Below are 23170 nucleotides of genomic sequence, written 5' to 3' on the forward strand. Positions count from 1 at the left end.
TCATTGCTCAGGATCACTACTCATTGTCTTGTGCTGCATTGTGGTGACCAGTATACTACAGTACAATAGTCCAGTGCTGTTCTCGCTGACCAGTGTCAGTTCTATTATCCTCATCAGTGCTCAGTATCACTACTCATTGTCTTGTGCTGCATTGTGGTGACCAGTATACTACAGTACAATAGTCCAGTGCTGTTCTCGCTGCCCAGTGTCAGTTCTAGTATCCTCATCATTGAACAGGATCACTACTCAATGTCTTGTGCTGCATTGTGGTGATCAGTATACTACAGTACAATAGTTCAGTGCTGTTCTTGCTGCCCAGTGTCAGTTCTAGTATCCTCATCATCAGTGCTCAGTATCACTACTCATTGTCTTGTGCTGCATTGTGGTGACCAGTATACTACAGTACAATAGTCCAGTGCTGTTCTCACTGCCCAGTGTCTGTTCTAGTATCCTCATCAGTGCTCAGTATCACTACTCAATGTCTTGTGCTGCATTGTGGTGACCAGTATACTACAGTACAATAGTCCAGTGCTGTTCTCGCTGTCCAGTGTCAGTTCTAGTATCCTCATCATTGAACAGGATCACTACTCAATGTCTTGTGCTGCATTGTGGTGACCAGTATACTACAGTACAATAGTCCAGTGCTGTTCTCGCTAGCCAGTGACTACAGTACAATAGTCCAGTGCTGTTCTCGCTACCCAGTGTCAGTTCTAGTATCCTCATCGTCAGTGCTCAGCATCACTACTTACTGTCTTGTGCTGCATTGTGGTGACCATTATACTACAGTACAATAGTCCAGTGCCGTTCTCGCTGCCCCGTGACCATTCTAGTATCCTCATCATTGCTCAGGATTACTACTCATTGTCATGTGCTGCATTGTGGTGACCAGTATACTACAGTACAATAGTCCAGTGCTGTTCTCGCTGCCCAGTGTCAGTTCTAGTATCCTCATCATCAGTGCTCAGTATCACTACTCATTGTCTTGGACTGCATTGTGGTGACCAGTATACTACAGTACAACAGTCCAGTGCTGTTCTCGCTGCCCAGTGTCAGTTCTAGTATCCTCATCATCAGTGCTCAGCATCACTACTCATTGTCTTGTGCTGCATTGTGGTGACCAGTATACTACAGTACAACAGTCCAGTGCTGTTCTCTCTGCCCAGTGTCAGTTCTAGTATCCTCATCGTCAGTGCTCAGCATCACTACTCATTGCCTTGTGCTGCATTGTGGTGACCAGTATACTACAGTACAACAGTCCAGTGCTGTTCTCTCTGCCCTGTGTCAGTACTAGTATCCTCATCGTCAGTGCACAGGATCACTACTCATTGTCTTGTGCTGCATTGTGGTGATCAGTATAATACAGTACAATAGTTCAGTGCTGTTCTCGCTGCCCAGTGTCAGTTCTAGTATCCTCATCATCAGTGCTCAGTATCACTACTCATTGTCTTGTACTGCATTGTGGTGACCAGTATACTACAGTACAATAGTCCAGTGCTGTTCTCACTGCCCAGTGTCTGTTCTAGTATCCTCATCAGTGCTCAGTATCACTACTCAATGTCTTGTGCTGCATTGTGGTGACCAGTATACTACAGTACAATAGTCCAGTGCTGTTCTCGCTGACCAGTGTCAGTTCTAGTATCCTCATCATTGAACAGGATCACTACTCAATGTCTTGTGCTGCATTGTGGTGATCAGTATACTACAGTACAATAGTTCAGTGCTGTTCTCGCTGCCCAGTGTCAGTTCTAGTATCCTCATCATCAGTGCTCAGTATCACTACTCATTGTCTTGTGCTGCATTGTGGTGACCAGTATACTACAGTACAATAGTCCAGTGCTGTTCTCGCTGCCCAGTGTCAGTTCTAGTATCCTCATCATTGCTCAGGATCACTACTCAATGTCTTGTGCTGCATTGTGGTGACCAGTATACTACAGTACAATAGTCCAGTGCTGTTCTCGCTACCCAGTGTCAGTTCTAGTATCCTCATCGTCAGTGCTCAGCATCACTACTCACTGTCTTGTGCTGCATTGTGGTGACCATTATACTACAGTACAATACTCCAGTGCCGTTCTCGCTGCCCAGTGTCAGTTCTAGTATCCTCATCAGTGCTCAGTATCACTACTCAATGTCTTGTGCTGCATTGTGGTGACCAGTATACTACAGTACAATAGTCCAGTGCTGTTCTCGCTGTCCAGTGTCAGTTCTAGTATCCTCATCATTAAACAGGATCACTACTCAATGTCTTGTGCTGCATTGTGGTGACCAGTATACTACAGTACAATAGTCCAGTGCTGTTCTCGCTACCCAGTGTCAGTTCTAGTATCCTCATCGTCAGTGCTCAGCATCACTACTTACTGTCTTGTGCTGCATTGTAATGACCATTATACTACAGTACAATAGTCCAGTGCCATTCTCGCTGCCCAGTGACCATTCTAGTATCCTCATCATTGCTCAGGATTACTACTCATTGTCATGTGCTGCATTGTGGTGACCAGTATACTACAGTACAATAGTCCAGTGCTGTTCTCGCTGCCCAGTGTCAGTTCTAGTATCCTCATCATCAGTGCTCAGTATCACTACTCATTGTCTTGGACTGCATTGTGGTGACCAGTATACTACAGTACAACAGTCCAGTGCTGTTCTCGCTGCCCAGTGTCAGTTCTAGTATCCTCATCATCAGTGCTCAGTATCACTACTCATTGTCTTGGACTGCATTGTGGTGACCAGTATACTACAGTACAACAGTCCAGTGTCATTCTCGCTGCCCAGTGACCATTCTAGTATCCTCATCATTGCTCAGGATTACTACTCATTGTCATGTGCTGCATTGTGGTGACCAGTATACTACAGTACAATAGTCCAGTGCTGTTCTCGCTGCCCAGTGTCAGTTCTAGTATCCTCATCATCAGTGCTCAGTATCACTACTCATTGTCTTGGACTGCATTGTGGTGACCAGTATACTACAGTACAACAGTCCAGTGCTGTTCTCGCTGCCCAGTGTCAGTTCTAGTATCCTCATCATCAGTGCTCAGTATCACTACTCATTGTCTTGGACTGCATTGTGGTGACCAGTATACTACAGTACAACAGTCCAGTGCTGTTCTCTCTGCCCAGTGTCAGTTCTAGTATCCTCATCGTCAGTGCTCAGCATCACTACTCATTGTCTTGTGCTGCATTGTGGTGACCAGTATACTACAGTACAACAGTCCAGTGCTGTTCTCTCTGCCCAGTGTCAGTTCTAGTATCCTCATCGTCAGTGCTCAGGATCACTACTCATTGTCTTGTGCTGCATTGTGGTGATCAGTATACTACAGTACAATAGTTCAGTGCTGTTCTCGCTGCCCAGTGTCAGTTCTAGTATCCTCATCATCAGTGCTCAGTATCACTACTCATTGTCTTGTACTGCATTGTGATGACCAGTATACTACAGTACAATAGTCCAGTGCTGTTCTCACTGCCCAGTGTCTGTTCTAGTATCCTCATCAGTGCTCAGTATCACTACTCAATGTCTTGTGCTGCATTGTGGTGACCAGTATACTACAGTACAATAGTCCAGTGCTGTTCTCGCTGCCCAGTGTCAGTTCTAGTATCCTCATCATTGAACAGGATCACTACTCAATGTCTTGTGCTGCATTGTGGTGATCAGTATACTACAGTACAATAGTTCAGTGCTGTTCTCGCTGCCCAGTGTCAGTTCTAGTATCCTCATCATCAGTGCTCAGTATCACTACTCATTGTCTTGTGCTGCATTGTGGTGACCAGTATACTACAGTACAATAGTCCAGTGCTGTTCTCGCTGCCCAGTGTCAGTTCTAGTATCCTCATCATTGCTCAGGATCACTACTCAATGTCTTGTGCTGCATTGTGGTGACCAGTATACTACAGTACAATAGTCCAGTGCTGTTCTCGCTACCCAGTGTCAGTTCTAGTATCCTCATCGTCAGTGCTCAGCATCACTACTCACGGTCTTGTGCTGCATTGTGGTGACCATTATACTACAGTACAATAGTCCAGTGCCGTTCTCGCTGCCCAGTGACCATTCTAGTATCCTCATCATTGCTCAGGATTACTACTCATTGTCATGTGCTGCATTGTGGTGACCAGTATACTACAGTACAATAGTCCAGTGCTGTTCTCGCTGCCCAGTGTCAGTTCTAGTATCCTCATCATCAGTGCTCAGTATCACTACTCATTGTCTTGGACTGTATTGTGGTGACCAGTATACTACAGTACAATAGTCCAGTGCTGTTCTCGCTGCCCAGTGTCAGTTCTAGTATCCTCATCATCAGTGCTCAGCATCACTACTCATTGTCTTGTGCTGCATTGTGGTGACCAGTATACTACAGTACAATAGTCCAGTGCTGTTCTCTCTGCCCAGTGTCAGTTCTAGTATCCTCATCGTCAGTGCTCAGTATCACTACTCATTGTCTTGTGCTGCATTGTGGTGACCAGAATACTACAGTACAATAGTCCAGTGCTGTTCTTGCTGCCCAGTATCAGTTCCAGTATCCTCATCATTGCTCAGTATCACTACTCATTGTCCTGTGCTGCATTGTGGTGACCAGTATACTACAGTACAATAGTCCAGTGCTGTTCTCGCTGTCCAGTGTCAGTTCTAGTATACTCATCATTGCTCAGGATAACTACTCATTGTCTTGTGCTGTATTGTGGTGACCAGTATACTACAGTACAATAATCCAGTGCTGTTCTCGCTGCCCAGTGACCATTCTAGTATCCTCATCATTGCTCAGGATTACTACTCATTGTCATGTGCTGCATTGTGGTGACCAGTATACTACAGTACAATAGTCCAGTGCTGTTCTCGCTGACCAGTGTCAGTTCTAGTATCCTCATCATCATTGCTCAGTATCACTACTCATTGTCTTGTGCTGCATTGTGGTGACCAGTATACTACAGTACAACAGTCCAGTGCTGTTCTCGCTGCCCAGTGTCAGTTCTAGTATCCTCATCATCAGTGCTCAGTATCACTACTCATTGTCTTGTGCTGCATTGTGGTGACCAGTATACTACAGTACAATAGTCCAGTGCTATTCTCGCTGCCCAGTGTCAGTTCTAGTATCCTCATCGTCAGTGCTCAGTATCACTACTCATTGTCTTGTGCTGCATTGTGGTGACCAGTATACTACAGTACAATAGTCCAGTGCTGTTTTTGCTGACCAGTGTCAGTTCTAGTATCCTCATCGTCAGTGCTCAGTATCACTACTCATTGTCTTGTGCTGCATTGTGGTGACCAGTATACTACAGTACAATTGTCCAGTGCTGTTCTCGCTGTCCAGTGTCAGTTCTAGTATCCTCATCATTGCTCAGGATCACTACTCATTGTCTTGTGCTGCATTGTGGTGACCAGTATACTACAGTACAATAGTCCAGTGCTGTTCTCACTGCCCAGTGTCAGTTCTAGTATCCTCATCAGTGCTCATTGTCTTGCTGCTGCATTGTGGTGACCAGTATACTACAGTACATTACTTAAAGTCCAGTGTCTTGTGCTGCATCTTGCTGCTGTAGGGTGCTGTGGTATTGTCCTGTCACTGTGCATAGGTCATCATCATTCCAGTCACAGTGGTTTATGTTTTCTATCTAGTGGTATCTAATTCCAGACATTATTGCCATCTAATTCCAGATATATTACTAGAGATGAGCGCCTGAAATTTTTCGGGTTTTGTGTTTTGGTTTTGGGTTCGGTTCCGTGGCCGTGTTTGGGGTTCGACCGCGTTTTGGCAAAACCTCACCGAATTTTTTTTGTCGGATTCGGGTGTGTTTTGGATTCGGGTGTTTTTTTAAAAAAACACTAAAAAACAGCTTAAATCATAGAATTTGGGGGTCATTTTGATCCCATATTATTATTAACCTCAAAAACCATAATTTCCACTCATTTTCAGTCTATTCTGAATACCTCACACCTCACAATATTATTTTTAGTCCTAAAATTTGCACCAAGGTCGCTGGATGACTAAGCTAAGCGACACTAGTGGCCGACACAAACACCTGGTCCATCTAGGAGTGGCACTGCAGTGTCACGCAGGATGTCCCTTCCAAAAAACCCTCCCCAATCAGCACATGACGCAAAGAAAAAAAGAGGCGCAATGAGGTAGCTGACTGTGTGAGTAAGATAAGCGACCCTAGTGGCCGACACAAACACCGGGCCCATTTAGGAGTGGCACTGCAGTGTCACGCAGGATGTCCCTTCCAAAAAACCCTCCCCAATCAGCACATGACGCAAAGAAAAAAAGAGGCGCAATGAGGTAGCTGACTGTGTGAGTAAGATTAGCGACCCTAGTGGCCGACACAAACACCGGGCCCATTTAGGAGTGGCACTGCAGTGTCACGCAGGATGTCCCTTCCAAAAAACCCTCCCCAATCAGCACATGATGCAAAGAAAAAAAGAGGCGCAATGAGGTAGCTGACTGTGTGAGTAAGATTAGCGACCCTAGTGGCCGACACAAACACCGGGCCCATTTAGGAGTGGCACTGCAGTGTCACGCAGGATGTCCCTTCCAAAAAACCCTCCCCAATCAGCACATGACGCAAAGAAAAAAAGAGGCGCAATGAGGTAGCTGACTGTGTGAGTAAGATTAGCGACCCTAGTGGCCGACACAAACACCGGGCCCATTTAGGAGTGGCACTGCAGTGTCACGCAGGATGTCCCTTCCAAAAAACCCTCCCCAATCAGCACATGACGCAAAGAAAAAAAGAGGCGCAATGAGGTAGCTGACTGTGTGAGTAAGATTAGCGACCCTAGTGGCCGACACAAACACCGGGCCCATTTAGGAGTTGCACTGCAGTGTCACGCAGGATGTCCCTTCCAAAAAACCCTCCCCAATCAGCACATGACGCAAAGAAAAAAAGAGGCGCAATGATGTAGCTGACTGTGTGAGTAAGATTAGCGACCCTAGTGGCCGACACAAACACCGGGCCCATTTAGGAGTGGCACTGCAGTGTCACGCAGGATGTCCCTTCCAAAAAACCCTCCCCAATCAGCACATGACGCAAAGAAAAAAAGAGACGCAATGAGGTAGCTGACTGTGTGAGTAAGATTAGCGACCCTAGTGGCCGACACAAACACCGGGCCCATTTAGGAGTGGCACTGCAGTGTCACGCAGGATGTCCCTTCCAAAAAACCCTCCCCAAACAGCACATGACGCAAAGAAAAATAAAAGAAAAAAGAGGTGCAAGATGGAATTGTCCTTGGGCCCTCCCACCCACCCTTATGTTGTATAAACAAAACAGGACATGCACACTTTAACCAACCCATCATTTCAGTGACAGGGTCTGCCACACGACTGTGACTGATATGACGGGTTGGTTTGGACCCCCCCCAAAAAAGAAGCAATTAATCTCTCCTTGCACAAACTGGCTCTACAGAGGCAAGATGTCCACCTCATCATCACCCTCCGATATATCACCGTGTACATCCCCCTCCTCACAGATTATCAATTCGTCCCCACTGGAATCCACCATCTCAGCTCCCTGTGTACTTTGTGGAGGCAATTGCTGCTGGTCAATGTCTCCGCGGAGGAATTGATTATAATTCATTTTAATGAACATCATCTTCTCCACATTTTCTGGATGTAACCTCGTACGCCGATTGCTGACAAGGTGAGCGGCGGCACTAAACACTCTTTCGGAGTACACACTTGTGGGAGGGCAACTTAGGTAGAATAAAGCCAGTTTGTGCAATGGCCTCCAAATTGCCTCTTTTTCCTGCCAGTATAAGTATGGACTGTGTGACGTGCCTACTTGGATGCGGTCACTCATATAATCCTCCACCATTCTTTCAATGGTGAGAGAATCATATGCAGTGACAGTAGACGACATGTCCGTAATCGTTGTCAGGTCCTTCAGTCCGGACCAGATGTCAGCATCAGCAGTCGCTCCAGACTGCCCTGCATCACTGCCAGCGGGTGGGCTCGGAATTCTGAGCCTTTTCCTCGCATCCCCAGTTGCGGGAGAATGTGAAGGAGGAGATGTTGACAGGTCGCGTTCCGCTTGACTTGACAATTTTCTCACCAGCAGGTCTTTCAACCCCAGCAGACTTGTGTCTGCCGGAAAGAGAGATCCAAGGTAGGCTTTAAATCTAGGATCGAGCACGGTGGCCAAAATGTAGTGCTCTGATTTCAACAGATTGACCACCCGTGAATCCTTGTTAAGCGAATTAAGGGCTCCATCCACAAGTCCCACATGCCTAGCGGAATCGCTCCGTGTTAGCTCCTCCTTCAATGTCTCCAGCTTCTTCTGCAAAAGCCTGATGAGGGGAATGACCTGACTCAGGCTGGCAGTGTCTGAACTGACTTCACGTGTGGCAAGTTCAAAGGGCATCAGAACCTTGCACAACGTTGAAATCATTCTCCACTGCGCTTGAGACAGGTGCATTCCACCTCCTATATCGTGCTCAATTGTATAGGCTTGAATGGCCTTTTGCTGCTCCTCCAACCTCTGAAGCATATAGAGGGTTGAATTCCACCTCGTTACCACTTCTTGCTTCAGATGATGGCAGGGCAGGTTCAGTAGTTTTTGGTGGTGCTCCAGTCTTCTGTACGTGGTGCCTGTACGCCGAAAGTGTCCCGCAATTTTTCTGGCCACCGACAGCATCTCTTGCACGCCCCTGTCGTTTTTTAAATAATTCTGCACCACCAAATTCAAGGTATGTGCAAAACATGGGACGTGCTGGAATTTGCCCATATTTAATGCACACACAATATTGCTGGCGTTGTCCGATGCCACAAATCCACAGGAGAGTCCAATTGGGGTAAGCCATTCTGCGATGATCTTCCTCAGTTGCCGTAAGAGGTTTTCTGCTGTGTGCGTATTCTGGAAAGCGGTGATACAAAGCGTAGCCTGCCTAGGAAAGAGTTGGCGTTTGCGAGATGCTGCTACTGGTGCCGCCGCTGCTGTTCTTGCGGCGGGAGTCCATACATCTACCCAGTGGGCTGTCACAGTCATATAGTCCTGACCCTGCCCTGCTCCACTTGTCCACATGTCCGTGGTTAAGTGGACATTGGGTACAACTGCATTTTTTAGGACACTGGTGAGTCTTTTTCTGACGTCCGTGTACATTCTCGGTATCGCCTGCCTACAGAAGTGGAACCTAGATGGTATTTGGTAACGGGGGCACACTGCCTCAATAAATTGTCTAGTTCCCTGTGAACTAACGGCGGATACCGGACGCACGTCTAACACCAACATAGTTGTCAAGGACTCAGTTATCCGCTTTGCAACAGGATGACTGCTGTGATATTTCATCTTCCTCGCAAAGGACTGTTGGACAGTCAATTGCTTACTGGAAGTAGTACAAGTGGGCTTACGACTTCCCCTCTGGGATGACCATCGACTCCCAGCAGCAACAACAGCAGCGCCAGCAGCAGTAGGCGTTACACGCAAGGATGCATCGGAGGAATCCCAGGCAGGAGAGGACTCGTCAGAATTGCCAGTGACATGGCCTGCAGGACTATTGGCATTCCTGGGGAAGGAGGAAATTGACACTGAGGGAGTTGGTGGGGTGGTTTGCGTGAGCTTGGTTACAAGAGGAAGGGATTTACTGGTCAGTGGACTGCTTCTGCTGTCGGCCCAAGTTTTTGAACTTGTCACTGACTTATTATGAATGCGCTGCAGGTGACGTATAAGGGAGGATGTTCCGAGGTGGTTAACGTCCTTACCCCTACTTATTACAGCTTGACAAAGGCAACACACGGCTTGACACCTGTTGTCCGCATTTCTGGTGAAATACTTCCACACCGAAGAGCTGATTTTTTTGGTATTTTCACCAGGCATGTCAACGGCCCTATTCCTCCCACGGACAACAGGTGTCTCCCCGGGTGCCTGACTTAAACAAACCACCTCACCATCAGAATCCTCCTGGTCAATTTCCTCCCCAGCGCCAGCAACACCCATATCCTCCTCATCCTGGTGTACTTCAACACTGACATCTTCAATCTGACTATCAGGAACTGGACTGCGGGTGCTCCTTCCAGCACTTGCAGGGGGCGTGCAAATGGTGGAAGGCGCATGCTCTTCACGTCCAGTGTTGGGAAGGTCAGGCATCGCAACCGACACAATTGGACTCTCCTTGTGGATTTGGGATTTCGAAGAACGCACAGTTCTTTGCGGTGCTACTGCTTTTGCCAGCTTGAGTCTTTTCATTTTTCTAGCGAGAGGCTGAGTGCCTCCATCCTCATGTGAAGCTGAACCACTAGCCATGAACATAGGCCAGGGCCTCAACCGTTCCTTGCCACTCCGTGTGGTAAATGGCATATTGGCAAGTTTACGCTTCTCCTCCGACAATTTTATTTTAGGTTTTGGAGTCCTTTTTTTACTGATATTTGGTGTTTTGGATTTGACATGCTCTGTACTATGACATTGGGCATCGGCCTTGGCAGACGACGTTGCTGGCATTTCATCGTCTCGGCCATGACTAGTGGCAGCAGCTTCAGCACGAGGTGGAAGTGGATCTTGATCTTTCCCTAATTTTGGAACCTCAACATTTTTGTTCTCCATATTTTAATAGGCACAACTAAAAGGCACCTCAGGTAAACAATGGAGATGGATGGATACTAGTATACAATTATGGACGGACTGCCGAGTGCCGACACAGAGGTAGCTACAGCCGTGAACTACCGTACTGTGTCTGCTGCTAATATAGACTGGTTGATAAAGAGATGTCGTAGTATGTATGTATGAAGAAGAAAGAAAAAAAAACCACGGTTAGGTGGTATACAATTATGGACGGACTGCCGAGTGCCGACACAGAGGTAGCCACAGCCGTGAACTACCGTACTGTACTGTGTCTGCTGCTAATATAGACTGGTTGATAAAGAGATGTCGTAGTATGTATGTATGAAGAAGAAAGAAAAAAAAACCATGGGTAGGTGGTATACAATTATGGACGGACTGCCGAGTGCCGACACAGAGGAAGCCACAGCCGTGAACTACCGTACTGTACTGTGTCTGCTGCTAATATAGACTGGTTGATAAAGAGATGTCGTAGTATGTATGTATGAAGATGAAAGAAAAAAAAACCACGGTTAGGTGGTATACAATTATGGACGGACTGCCGAGTGCCGACACAGAGGTAGCCACAGCCGTGAACTACCGTACTGTACTGTGTCTGCTGCTAATATAGACTGGTTGATAAAGAGATGTCGTAGTATGTATGTATAAAGAAGAAAGAAAAAAAAAACCACGGTTAGGTGGTATACAATTATGGACGGACTGCCGAGTGCCGACACAGAGGTAGCCACAGCCGTGAACTACCATACTGTACTGTGTCTGCTGCTAATATAGACTGGTTGATAAAGAGATGTCGTAGTATGTATGTATGAAGAAGAAAGAAAAAAAAACCAAGGTTAGGTGGTATACAATTATGGACGGACTGCCGAGTGCCGACACAGAGGTAGCCACAGCCGTGAACTACCGTACTGTACTGTGTCTGCTGCTAATATAGACTGGTTGATAAAGAGATGTTGTAGTATGTATGTATAAAGAAGAAAAAAAAAAAAACACGGTTAGGTGGTATACAATTATGGACGGACTGCCGAGTGCCGACACAGAGGTAGCCACAGCCGTGAACTACCGTACTGTACTGTGTCTGCTGCTAATATAGACTGGTTGATAAAGAGATGTAGTAGTATGTATGTATAAAGAAGAAAGAAAAAAAAACCACGGGTAGGTGGTATACAATTATGGATGGACTGCCGAGTGCCGACACAGAGGTAGCTACAGCCGTGAACTACCGTACTGTGTCTGCTGCGACTGGATGATAAATAATGATATAAAAAATATATATATATCACTACTGCAGCCGGACAGGTATATATATTATATAATGACGGACCTGCTGGACACTGTCTGTCAGCAGAATGAGTTTTTTATAGAATAAAAAAAAAAACACCACACAAGTGAAGTCACACGACGAGTGTTTAACTTTTTCAGGCAATCACAATATAGTATACTACTAACTATACTGGTGGTCAGTGTGGTCAGGTCACTGGTCAGTCACACTGGCAGTGGCACTCCTGCAGCAAAAGTGTGCACTGTTTAATTTTAATATAATATGTACTCCAGGCTCCTGCTATAACCTATAACTGGCACTGCAGTGCTCCCCAGTCTCCCCCACAATTATAAGCTGTGTGAGCTGAGCACAGTCAGATATATAATATATACATAGATGATGCAGCACACTGGGCTGAGCAGTGCACACAGATATGGTATGTGACTGTCTTGTACTCCTGGCTCCTGCTATAACCTATAACTGGCACTGCAGTGCTCCCCAGTCTCCCCCACAATTATAAGCTGTGTGAGCTGAGCACAGTCAGATATATAATATATACATAGATGATGCAGGCATGCAGCACACTGGGCTGAGCAGTGCACACAGATATGGTATGTAACTGAGTCACTGTGTGTACCGTTTTTTTCAGGCAGAGAACGGATAAATTAAATAAAACAACTGCACTGCTGGTGGTCACTGTGGTCAGTCACTAAACTCTGCACTCTCTTCTACAGTATCAGCCTCAGGTCAATCTCTCTCTCTCTCTCCTAATCTAAATGGAGAGGACGCCAGCCACGTCCTCTCCCTATCAATCTCAATGCACGTGTGAAAATGGCGGCGACGCGCGGCTCCTTATATAGAATCCGAGTCTCGCGAGAATCCGACAGCGTCATGATGACGTTCGGGCGCGCTCGGGTTAACCGAGCAAGGCGGGAAGATCCGAGTCGCTCGGACCCGTGAAAAAAAACATGAAGTTCGTGCGGGTTCGGATTCAGAGAAACCGAACCCGCTCATCTCTATATATTACTGGCATATAATTCCACACATTAAAAAATGGAGAATTTCCACCTAGTGCTGAAGCTGCTGCCACTAGTCATGGCAGAGACGATGAAATGCCATCAACGTCGTCTGCCAAGGCCGATGCCCAATGTCATAGTAGAGAGCATGTAAAATTCAAAAAACAGAAGTTCAGTAAATTGCCCCAAAAATCTAAATTAAAATCGTCTGAGGAGAAGCGTAAAGTTGCCAATATGCCATTTACGACACGGAGTGGCAAGGAACGGCTGAGGCCCTGGCCTATGTTCATGGCTAGTGGTTCAGCTTCACATGAGGATGGAAGCACTCATCCTTCCGCTAGAAAAATTAAAAGAGTTAAGCTGGCAAAAGCACAGCAAAGAACTGTGCGTTCTTCTAAATCACAAATCCCCAAGGAGAGTTTAATTGTGTCGGTTGCGATGCCTGACCTTCCCAACACTGGACGGCAAGAGGTGGCTCCTTCCACCATTTGCACTCCCCCTGCAAGTGCTGGAAGGAGCACCCACAGTCCAGTTCCTGAAATTCAAATTGAAGAATTCACTGTTGAAGTAAACTAGGATGAGGATATGGGTGTTGCTGGTGCTGAGGAGGAAATTGACAAGGAGGATTCTCATGGTGATGTGGTTTGTTTAAGTCAGGCACCTGGGGAGACACCTGTTGTCCATGGAATGAATATGGCCATTGACATGCCTGGTCAAAATACAAAAAAAAATCACCTCTTCGGTGTGGAATTATTTAAACAGAAATGCGGATTACAGGTGTCAAGTCGTGTGTTGCCTTTGTCAAGCTGTAAGGACGTTAACCACCTAGGAACATCCTCCCTTATACGTCACCTGGAGCGCATTCATCAGAAGTCATTAACAATTTCAAAAACTTTGGGTGACAGCAGAAGCAGTCCACTGATAACTAAATCCCTTCTTTCTCTTGTACCCAAGCTCCTGCAAACCACCCACCAACTCCCTCAATGTCAATTTCCTCCTTAGACAGGAACGCCAATAGTCCTACAGGCCATGTCACTGGCAAGTCTGACGAGGTCTCTCCTAACTGGGATTCCTCCGATAGATCCTTGAGTGGAACACCTACTGCTGCTGTTGTTACTGCTGGTGCTGCTGTTGTTGCTGCTGGGAGTCGATCGTCATCCCAGAGGGGAAGTCGGAAGACCACTTGTACTACTTCCAGTAAGCAATTGACTGTCCAACAGCCCTTTGCGAGGAAGATTAAATATCACAGCAGTCATCCTGTTGCAAAGCGGATAACTCAGGCCTTGACAACTATGTTGGTGTTAGACGTGCATCTGGTATCCGCCATTTGTTCACAGGGACTTAGAGAATTGCTTGAGGTAGTGTTCCCCGGTACCAAATCCCATCTAGGTTCGACTTCACTAGGCAGGCGATACAGAGAATGTACACAGACATCAGAAAAAGAGTCACCAGTGTCCTAAAAAATGCAGTTGTACCCAATGTCCACTTAACCACGGACATGTGGACAAGTGGAGCAGGGCAGACTCGGCACTATATGACTGTGACAGCCCACTGGGTAGATGTATTGCCTCCCGCAGAAAGAACAGCAGCAGCGGCACCAGTAGCAGCATCTCGCAAATGCCAACTCATTCCTAGGCAGGCTAAGCTTTGTATCCCCGCTTTCCATAAGAGGCACACAGCTGACAACCTCTTACGGAAACTGAGGAACATCATCAAAGATTGGCTTGCCCCAATAGGACTCTTCTGGGGATTTGTGACATCGGACTACGCCACCAATATTGTGCTTGCATAACATGTGGGCAAATTCCAGCATGTCCCATGTTTTGCACATACAATGAATTTGGTTGTGCAAAAATTAAAAAAAAAAACTACCGGGGCTTAATGGAGATGCTGTCGGTGGCCCGAAGAATTGCGGCCCACTTTCGGCATTCAGCCACCGCATGCTGAAGACTGGAGCAACAGCAAACACTCCTGAACATGCGCTGCCATCAGCTGAAGCAAGAGGTGGTAACGAGGTAGAATTCAACACTCTATATGCTTCAGAGGATGGAGTAGCAGCAAAAGGCCATTCAAGCCTATACATCTGCCTACGGTATAGGCAAAGGAGGGGGAATGCACCTGACTCAAGCGCAGTGGAGCATGATTTCAATGTTGTGCATGGTTCTCCAACCCTTTGAACTTGCCACACGTGAAGTCAGTTCAGACACTGCCAGCCTAAGTCAGGTCATTCCCCTCATCAGGCTTTTGCAGAAGCAGCTGGAGAGATTGAAGGAGGAGCTAAGATGGAGCGATTCCGCTAGGCATGTGGGACTTGTGAATGGAGCCCTTCATTCGCTTAACCAGGATTCATGGGTGGTCAATCTGTTGAAATCAGAGCACTACATTTTGGCCACCGTGCTCGATCCTAGGTTTAAAGTCTATGTTGTATCTCTCATTCCGGCAGACACAAGTCTGCAGATGTTCAAAGACCTTCTGGTGAGACACTTGTCTAGTCACGTGGGATGTGACCCGCCAACAGCTCCTCCTTCATTTTCTACTGCCACTGGAGTTGCCAGGAAAAGGATGAAATTTCCAATACCACCCACTGGCAGTGATGCAGGGCAGTCAGGAGCAAGTGCTGACATCTGGTCCGGACTGAAGGATCTGCCAATGATTACTGACATGTCGTCTACTGTCACTGCATATGATTCTGTCACCATTGAAAGAATGGTGGAGGATTATATGAGTGACAGCATCCAAGTAAGCATGTCAGACAGTCCGTACGTATACTGGCAGGAAAAAGAGGCAATTTGGAGGCCCTTGCACAAACTGGCTTTATTTTACCTAAGTTGCCCCCAGTGTGTACTCTGAAAGAGTGTTTAGTGCAGCCGGTCACCTTGTCAGCGATCGGCGTAGGAGGTTACTTCCAGAAAATGTGGAGAAGATGATGTTCATCAAAATTAATTATAAAACATTCCTCAGTGGAGACATTTACCAGCAATTGCCTCCAGAAAGTACACAGGGACCTGTGATGGTTGATTCAAGTGGGGACGAATTAATACTCTGTGAGGAGGGGGATGTACACAGTGAAAGTAGTGAGGAATCAGATGATGAGGAGGAGGTGGACATCTTGCCTTTGTAGAGCCAGTTTGTGCAAGGAGAGATTGATTGCTTCTCTTTTGGTGGGGGCCCATACAAACCAATCATTTCAGCCCCAGTCGTGTGGCAGACCCTGTGGCTGAAATTATGGGTTTGGTAAAGTGTGCATGTCCTGTTTATACAACATAAGGGTGGGTGGGAGGGCCCAAGGACAATTCCATCTTGCACCTCTTTTTTTATTTATCTCTGCATCATGTGCTGTTTGGGGAATTTATTTATAAGTGCCATCCTGTCTGACACTTCAGTGCCACTCCTAGATGGGACAGGTGTTTGTGCCGGCCACTTGGGTCGCTTAGCTTAGTCATCCAGCGACCTCAGTGCAAATTTTAGGACTAAAAAAAATATTGTGAGGTGTGAGGTGTTCAGAATAGACTGGAACTGAGTGTAAATTATGGTTATTGAGGTTAATAATACTATAGGATAAAAATTGCCCCCAAATTCTATGATTTAAGCTGTTTTTGAGGGTTTTAAAAAACAAACAAAAAACACCCGAATCCAAAACGCACCCGAATCCGACAAAAATTCTTAAGGGAGGTGTTGCCAAAACGTGTCCGAATCCAAAACACGACCGCGGAACCGAATCCAAAACCAAAACACAAAACCAAAAAAAGTCCCGTGCACATTTCTAATATATATAGAGATGTGCGGCTGGCACTTTTCGTGTTTTGTGTTTTGGTTTTATTCTAATTCCACTGTCGTATTTTGGTTTTGGCTTGGTTTTGCCAAAACCACCCTTACATGTTTTGGTTTTGGATCTGGATGACTTTTGAAAAAAACATAAAAACAGCTAAAATCACAGAATTTGGGGGTAATTTTGATCCTACGGTATTATTAACCTCAATAACATTCATTTCCACCCATTTCCAGTCTATTCTGAACACCTCACACCTCACTATATTGTTTTTAGGCCAAAAGGTTGCACCGAGGTGACTGTATGACTAAGCTAAGTGACACAAGTTGGCAGCACAATCACCTGGCCCATCTCGGAGTGGCACTGAAGTGTCAGACAGGATGGCAGATTTAAAAAATATGCCCCAAACAGCACATGATGCAAAGAAGAAAAAGAGGCGCAATGAGGTAGCTGTATGACTAAGCTAAGCGACACAAGTGTGCGGCACAAACACCTGGCCCATTTAGGAGTGGCACTGCAGTGTCAGACAGGATGGCAGATTTAAAAAAACAGGCTCCAAACAGCACATGATGCAAAGAAGAAAAAGAGGCACAATGAGATAGCTGCATGACTAAGCTAAGCGAAACAAGTGTGCGGCACAAACACCTGGCCCATCTAGGAGTGGCACTGCAGTGTCAGACAGGATGGCAGATTTAAAAAATATGCCCCAAACAGCACATGATGCAAAGAAGAAAAAGAGGCGCAATGAGGAAGCTGTATGACTAAGCTAAGCGACACAAGTGTGCGGCACAAACACCTGGCCCATTTAGGAGTGGCACTGCAGTGTGAGACAGGATGGCACATTAAAAAACTAGTCCCCAAACAGCAAATGATGCAAAGAAGAAAAAGAGGTGCATGATGAAATTGTCCTTGGGTGCTCCAACCCACCCTTTTGTTGTATAAACAGGACATGCACACTTTAACAAACTCATCATTTCGGCAACAGGGTCTGCCACATGACTGTGGCTGAAATTACTGGTTTGTTTGGGCCCCCACCAAAAAAGAAGCAATCAATTTCTCCTTGCACAAACTGCCTCTACAGAGGCAAGATGTTGACCTCACCATCATCCTCCGATTCCTCACCCCTTTCACTGTGTACATCCTCCTCACAGAGTATTCATTTGACCCACTGGAATCCACCATCACAGGTCCCTGTGTACTTTCTGGAGGCAATTGCTGGTAAAGGTCTTCCCGGAGGAATTTATAATTAATTTTGATGAACATCATCTTCTCCACATTTAGTGGAAGTAACCTCATACGCCGGTCGCTAACAAGGTTACCGGCTGCACTAGACACTCTTTCGGAGTACACACTGGAGGGGGGGCAACTTAGGTAGAATAATGCCAGTTTTTGCAGGGGCCTCCAAGCTGCCTCTTTTTTTCTGCCAGTATACGTACGGACTGTCTGACATGCCTACTTGGATGCTGTCACTCATATAATCCTCCACCATTCTTTCAATGGTGACAGAATCATATGCAGTGACAGTAGACATGTCAGTAATCGTTGGAAGGTCCTTCAGTCCGGACCAGATGTCAGCTTTCGCTCCTGACTGCCCTGCATCACCACCAGCGGGTGGGTAGGAAATCTTATCCTTTTCCTTGCAGCCACAGTGGCGGGAGAAATTGAAGGAGGAGCTGTTGATGGGTCACGTTCCGCTTGAGTTGACAATTTACTAATTAGCAGGTCTTTGCACCTCTGCACACTTGTGTCTGCTGGAAAGAGAGATACAACATAGGCTTTAAACCTAGGATCGAGCACGGTGGCCAAAATGTAGTGCTCTGATTTCAACAGATTGACCACCCTTGAATCCTGGCAAAGCGAATGTAGGGCTCCATCCACAAGTCCCACATACTTTGCGTAATCACTCCATCTTAGCTCCCCCTTCAGTTTATCCAGCTGCTTCTGCAAAAGCCTGATGAGGGGAATGACCTGACTCAAGCTGGCAGTGCCTGAACTGACTTCACGTGTGGCAAGTTCGAAGGGTTGAAGAACCTTGCACAAGACGGAAATCATTCTCCACTGCACTTGAGTCAGGTGCATTTCCCCTCCTTTGCCTATATCGTAGGTGGATGTATAGGCTTGAAAGGCCTTTTGCTGCTCCTCCATCCTCTGAAGCATATAGAGTGTTGAATTCCACCCGGTTACCACCTCTTGCTTCAGTTGATGGCGGGGCAGGTTCAGGAGTGTTTGCTGGCGCTCCAGTCTTTGGCACGCAGTGGCAGGATGCCGAAAGTGGCCCGCAATTTTTCGGGCCACTGACAGCATCTCTTGCCCACCCCTGTCGTTTTTCAAAAAATTCTGCACCACCAAATTAATTGTATGTGCAAAACATGGGACATGTTGAAACTTGCCCAGATGTAATGCACGCACAATATTGGTGGTGTTTTCCGATATCACAAATCCCCAGGAGAGTCCAATTGGGGTAAGCCTTTCTGCGATGATGTTCCTCAGTTTCCGTAAGAGGTTGTCAGCTGTGTGCCTCTTAAGGAAAGCTGTGATGCATAGCGTAGACTGCCTAGGAGTTGGTGTTTGTGAGATGCTGCTACTGGTGCCGCAGCTGCTGTTGTTGCTGCGGGAGGCCATACATCTACCCAGTGGGCTGTTACAGTCATATAGTCCTTAGTCTGCCCTGTTCCACTTGTCCACATGTCCGTGGTTAAGTGGACACTGGATACAACCGCATTTTTTAGGACACTGGTGACTCTTTTTCTGACGTCTGTGTACATTCTCGGTATCGCCTGCCAAGAGAAGTGGAACCTAGATGCGATTTGATACCAGGGACACAGTACATCAAACAATTCTCTAAGTCCCACTGAACTAATGGTGGATACCGGACGCACGTCTAACAGCAACATAGCTGTCAAGGCCTCAGTTATCCGCTTTGCAACAGGATGACTGCTGTCATATTTCATCTTCCTCACAAAGGACTGTTGGACAGTCGATTGATTACTGGAAGTAGTACAAGTGGTCTTCCAACTTCCCCTCTGGGATGACGATCCACTCCCAGCAGCAACAACAGCAGCGGCAGCAACAGCAGGCTTACCACTCAAGGATCCTACGGAGGAATCCCGGTTAGGAGAGGACTCCTCAGTCTTGACAATGACATGGCCTGCAGGACTACTGACGTTCCTGACTGAGGAGGAAGTTGACATTGAGGGAGTTGGTGGTGTGGCTTGCAGGAGCTTGGATACAGGAGGAAGAAGGGATTTAGGTGTCAGTGGACTGCTTACGCTCTTACCCAAAGTTTCACAACTTGAAACTGACTTCTGATGAATGCCCAGCAGGTGACGTATAAGAGAGGATGTTCCTAAGTGGTTAACATCCTTACCCCTACTTATTACAGTTTGACAGAGGCAACAGATGACTTGACACATGTTGTTTGGATTTGTGGAGAAATAATTCCACACCAAAGAGGTGGCTTTTTTGGTAGTTTGCCCAGGCATCACAATTGGCTTCTTCGTCCCAAGGACAATAGGTGTCTCCCCCGGAGCCTGACTTAAACAAACCACATCAACATCAGAATCCTCATCGTCAACTTTCTCCTCAGCACCAGCAATACCCATATCCTCATCCTGGTGTACTTCAACAGTGACATCTTCAATTTGAATATCAGGAACTGGACTGTGGATGCTCCTTCCAGCACTTGCAGGGGGCATGCAAATGGTGGAAGTAGCCACCTCTTTCCGTCCAGTGTTGGGAAGGTCAGGCATCGCAACCGCCGACACACTTGGACTCTCCTTGGGGATTTGTGATACCATCTCAGAATGCACAGTTTTTTTCTGTGCTTTTTCCAGCTTAACTCTTTTCATATTTCTAGCGGGAGGATGAGGGCTTCCATTGTCATGTGAAGCTGAACCACTAGCCATGAACATAGGCCATGGCCTCAGCCGTTCCTTGCCACTCCGTGTCGTAAATGGCATATTGGCAAGTTTACGTTTCTCCTCAGACCATTTAAATTTCTTTTTTTGGGTCTTATTACTGAACTTTGGCTTTTTAGATTTCACATGCCTTCTACTATCACATTGGGAATCGGCCTTGGCAGACGACGTTGATGGCAATTCATTGTCTATGTCATGGCTAGTGGCAGCAGATTCAGCACTAGGAGGAAGTGGTTCTTCATGATCTTTCCCTATTTTTTAGAAGTTATATGAGACAATATGCAGCACAGGAATGACTGGAATGACTGACGAGACAGGACACTACCACTGGTCTGATGCAGCACAACACAACAATACTGTAAGAGACTTGTTGTGGTTGTTGTTATTATTATTATTATTATTATACAGCAGCATTGGACATATAGCAGCAGCGTATATCATCACTGGAATGACTGATGATACAGGACACTACCACTGGTCTGATGCAGCACAACACAACAATAGTGTAAGAGACTTGTGGTGGTGGTTGTTGTTATTATTATTATTATTATTATACGGCAGCAGTGGACACATAGCAGCAACGTATATCGTCACTGGAATGACTGATGAGACAGATCACTACCACTGGTCTGATGCATCACAACACAACAATACTGTAAGGGACTTGTGGTTGTTATTATTATTATACAGCAGCAGTGGACATATCGCAGCAGCGTATATCGTCACTGGAATGACATATGAGACAGGCCACTACCACTGGTCTGATGCAGCACAACACAACAATACTGTAAGAGACTTGTGGTGGTTGTTATTATTATTATACGGCAGCAGTGGACATATAGCAGCAGCGCATATCGTCACTGGATTGACTGATGAGACAGATCACTACCACTGGTCTGATGCAGCACAACACAACAAGACTGTAAGGGACTTGTGTTTGTTGTTATTATTATATGGCAGCAGTGAACATATAGCAGCAGCGTATATCGTCACTGGAATGACTGATGAGACAGGACACTACCACTGGTCTGATGCAGCACAACACAATAAGACTGTAAGGGACCTGTGGTTGTTGTTATTATTATTATACGGCAGCAGTGGACATATAGCAGCAGCGTAAATCGTCACTTGAATGACTGATGAGATAGGACACTACCACTGGTCTGATGCAGCACAACACAACAATACTGTAAGGGACTTGTGGTTGTTATTATTATATGGCAGCAGTGGACATATAGCAGCAGTTTATATCATCACTGGAATGACTGATGAGACAGGACACTACTACTGGTCTGATGCAGCACAACACAACAAGACTGTAAGGACTTGTGGTTGTTGTTGTTATTATTATTATTATAATACGGCAGCAGTGGACATATAGCAGCAGCGTATATCGTCACTGGAATGACTGATGAGACAGGACACTACTACTGGTCTGATGCAGCACAACACAACAATACTGTAAGGGACTTGTGGTTGTTGTTGTTGTTGTTGTTATTATAATTATACGGCAGAAGTGGACATGTAGCAGCAGCGCATATCGTCACTGGAATGACTGATGAGACAGGACACTACCACTGGTCTGATGCAGCACAACACAACAATAGTGTAAGAGACTTCTGGTGGTTGTTGTTGTTATTATTATTATTATTATAATTATTATTATACGGCAGCAGTGGACATATAGCAGCAGCGTATATTGTCACTGGAATGACTGATGAGACAGGACACTACCACTGGTCTGATGCAGCACAACACAACAATACTGTAAGGGCCTTGTGGTTGTTGTTGTTATTATTATTATACAGCAGCAGTGGACATATCGCAGCAGCGTATATCATCACTGGATTGACTGATGAGACAGGACACTACCACTGGTCTGATGCAGCACAACACAACAAGACTGTAAGAGACTTGTTGTGGTTGTTGTTGTTGTTATTATTATTATTATTATTATACGGCAGCAATGGACATATAGCAGCAGCGAATATCATCACTGGAATGACTGATGATACAGGACACTACCACTGGTCTGATGCAGCACAACACAACAATACTGTAAGAGACTTGTGGTTGTTATTATTATATGGCAGCAGTGGACATATAGCAGCAGCTTATATCATCACTGGAATGACTGATGAGACAGGGCACTACCACTGGTCTGATGCAGCAAAACACAACAAGATTGTAAGGGACTTGTGGTTGTTGTTATTATTATTATAATACGGTAGCAGTGGACATATAGCAGCAGCGTATATCGTCACTGGAATGACTGATGAGACAGGTCACTACTACTGGTCTGATGCAGCACAACACAACAATACTGTAAGGAACTTGTGGTTGTTGTTGTTATTATTATTATACGGCAGAAGTGGACATGTAGCAGCAGCGCATATCGTCACTGGAATGACTGATGAGACAGGACACTACCACTGGTCTGATGCAGCACAACACAACAATAGTGTAAGAGACTTGTGGTGGTTGTTGTTATTATTATTATTATACGGCAGCAGTGGACATATAGCAGCAGCGTATATCTTCACTGGAATGACTGATGAGACAGGAAACTACCACTGGTCTGATGCAGCACAACACAACAATACTGTAAGAGACTTGTGGTGGTTGTTATTATTATTATATGGCAACAGTGGACATATAGCAGCAGCGCATTTTGTCACTGGAA

This window comes from Pseudophryne corroboree, chromosome 8, assembly GCF_028390025.1.
Source record: "Pseudophryne corroboree isolate aPseCor3 chromosome 8, aPseCor3.hap2, whole genome shotgun sequence".
Taxonomy (NCBI): domain Eukaryota; kingdom Metazoa; phylum Chordata; class Amphibia; order Anura; family Myobatrachidae; genus Pseudophryne; species Pseudophryne corroboree.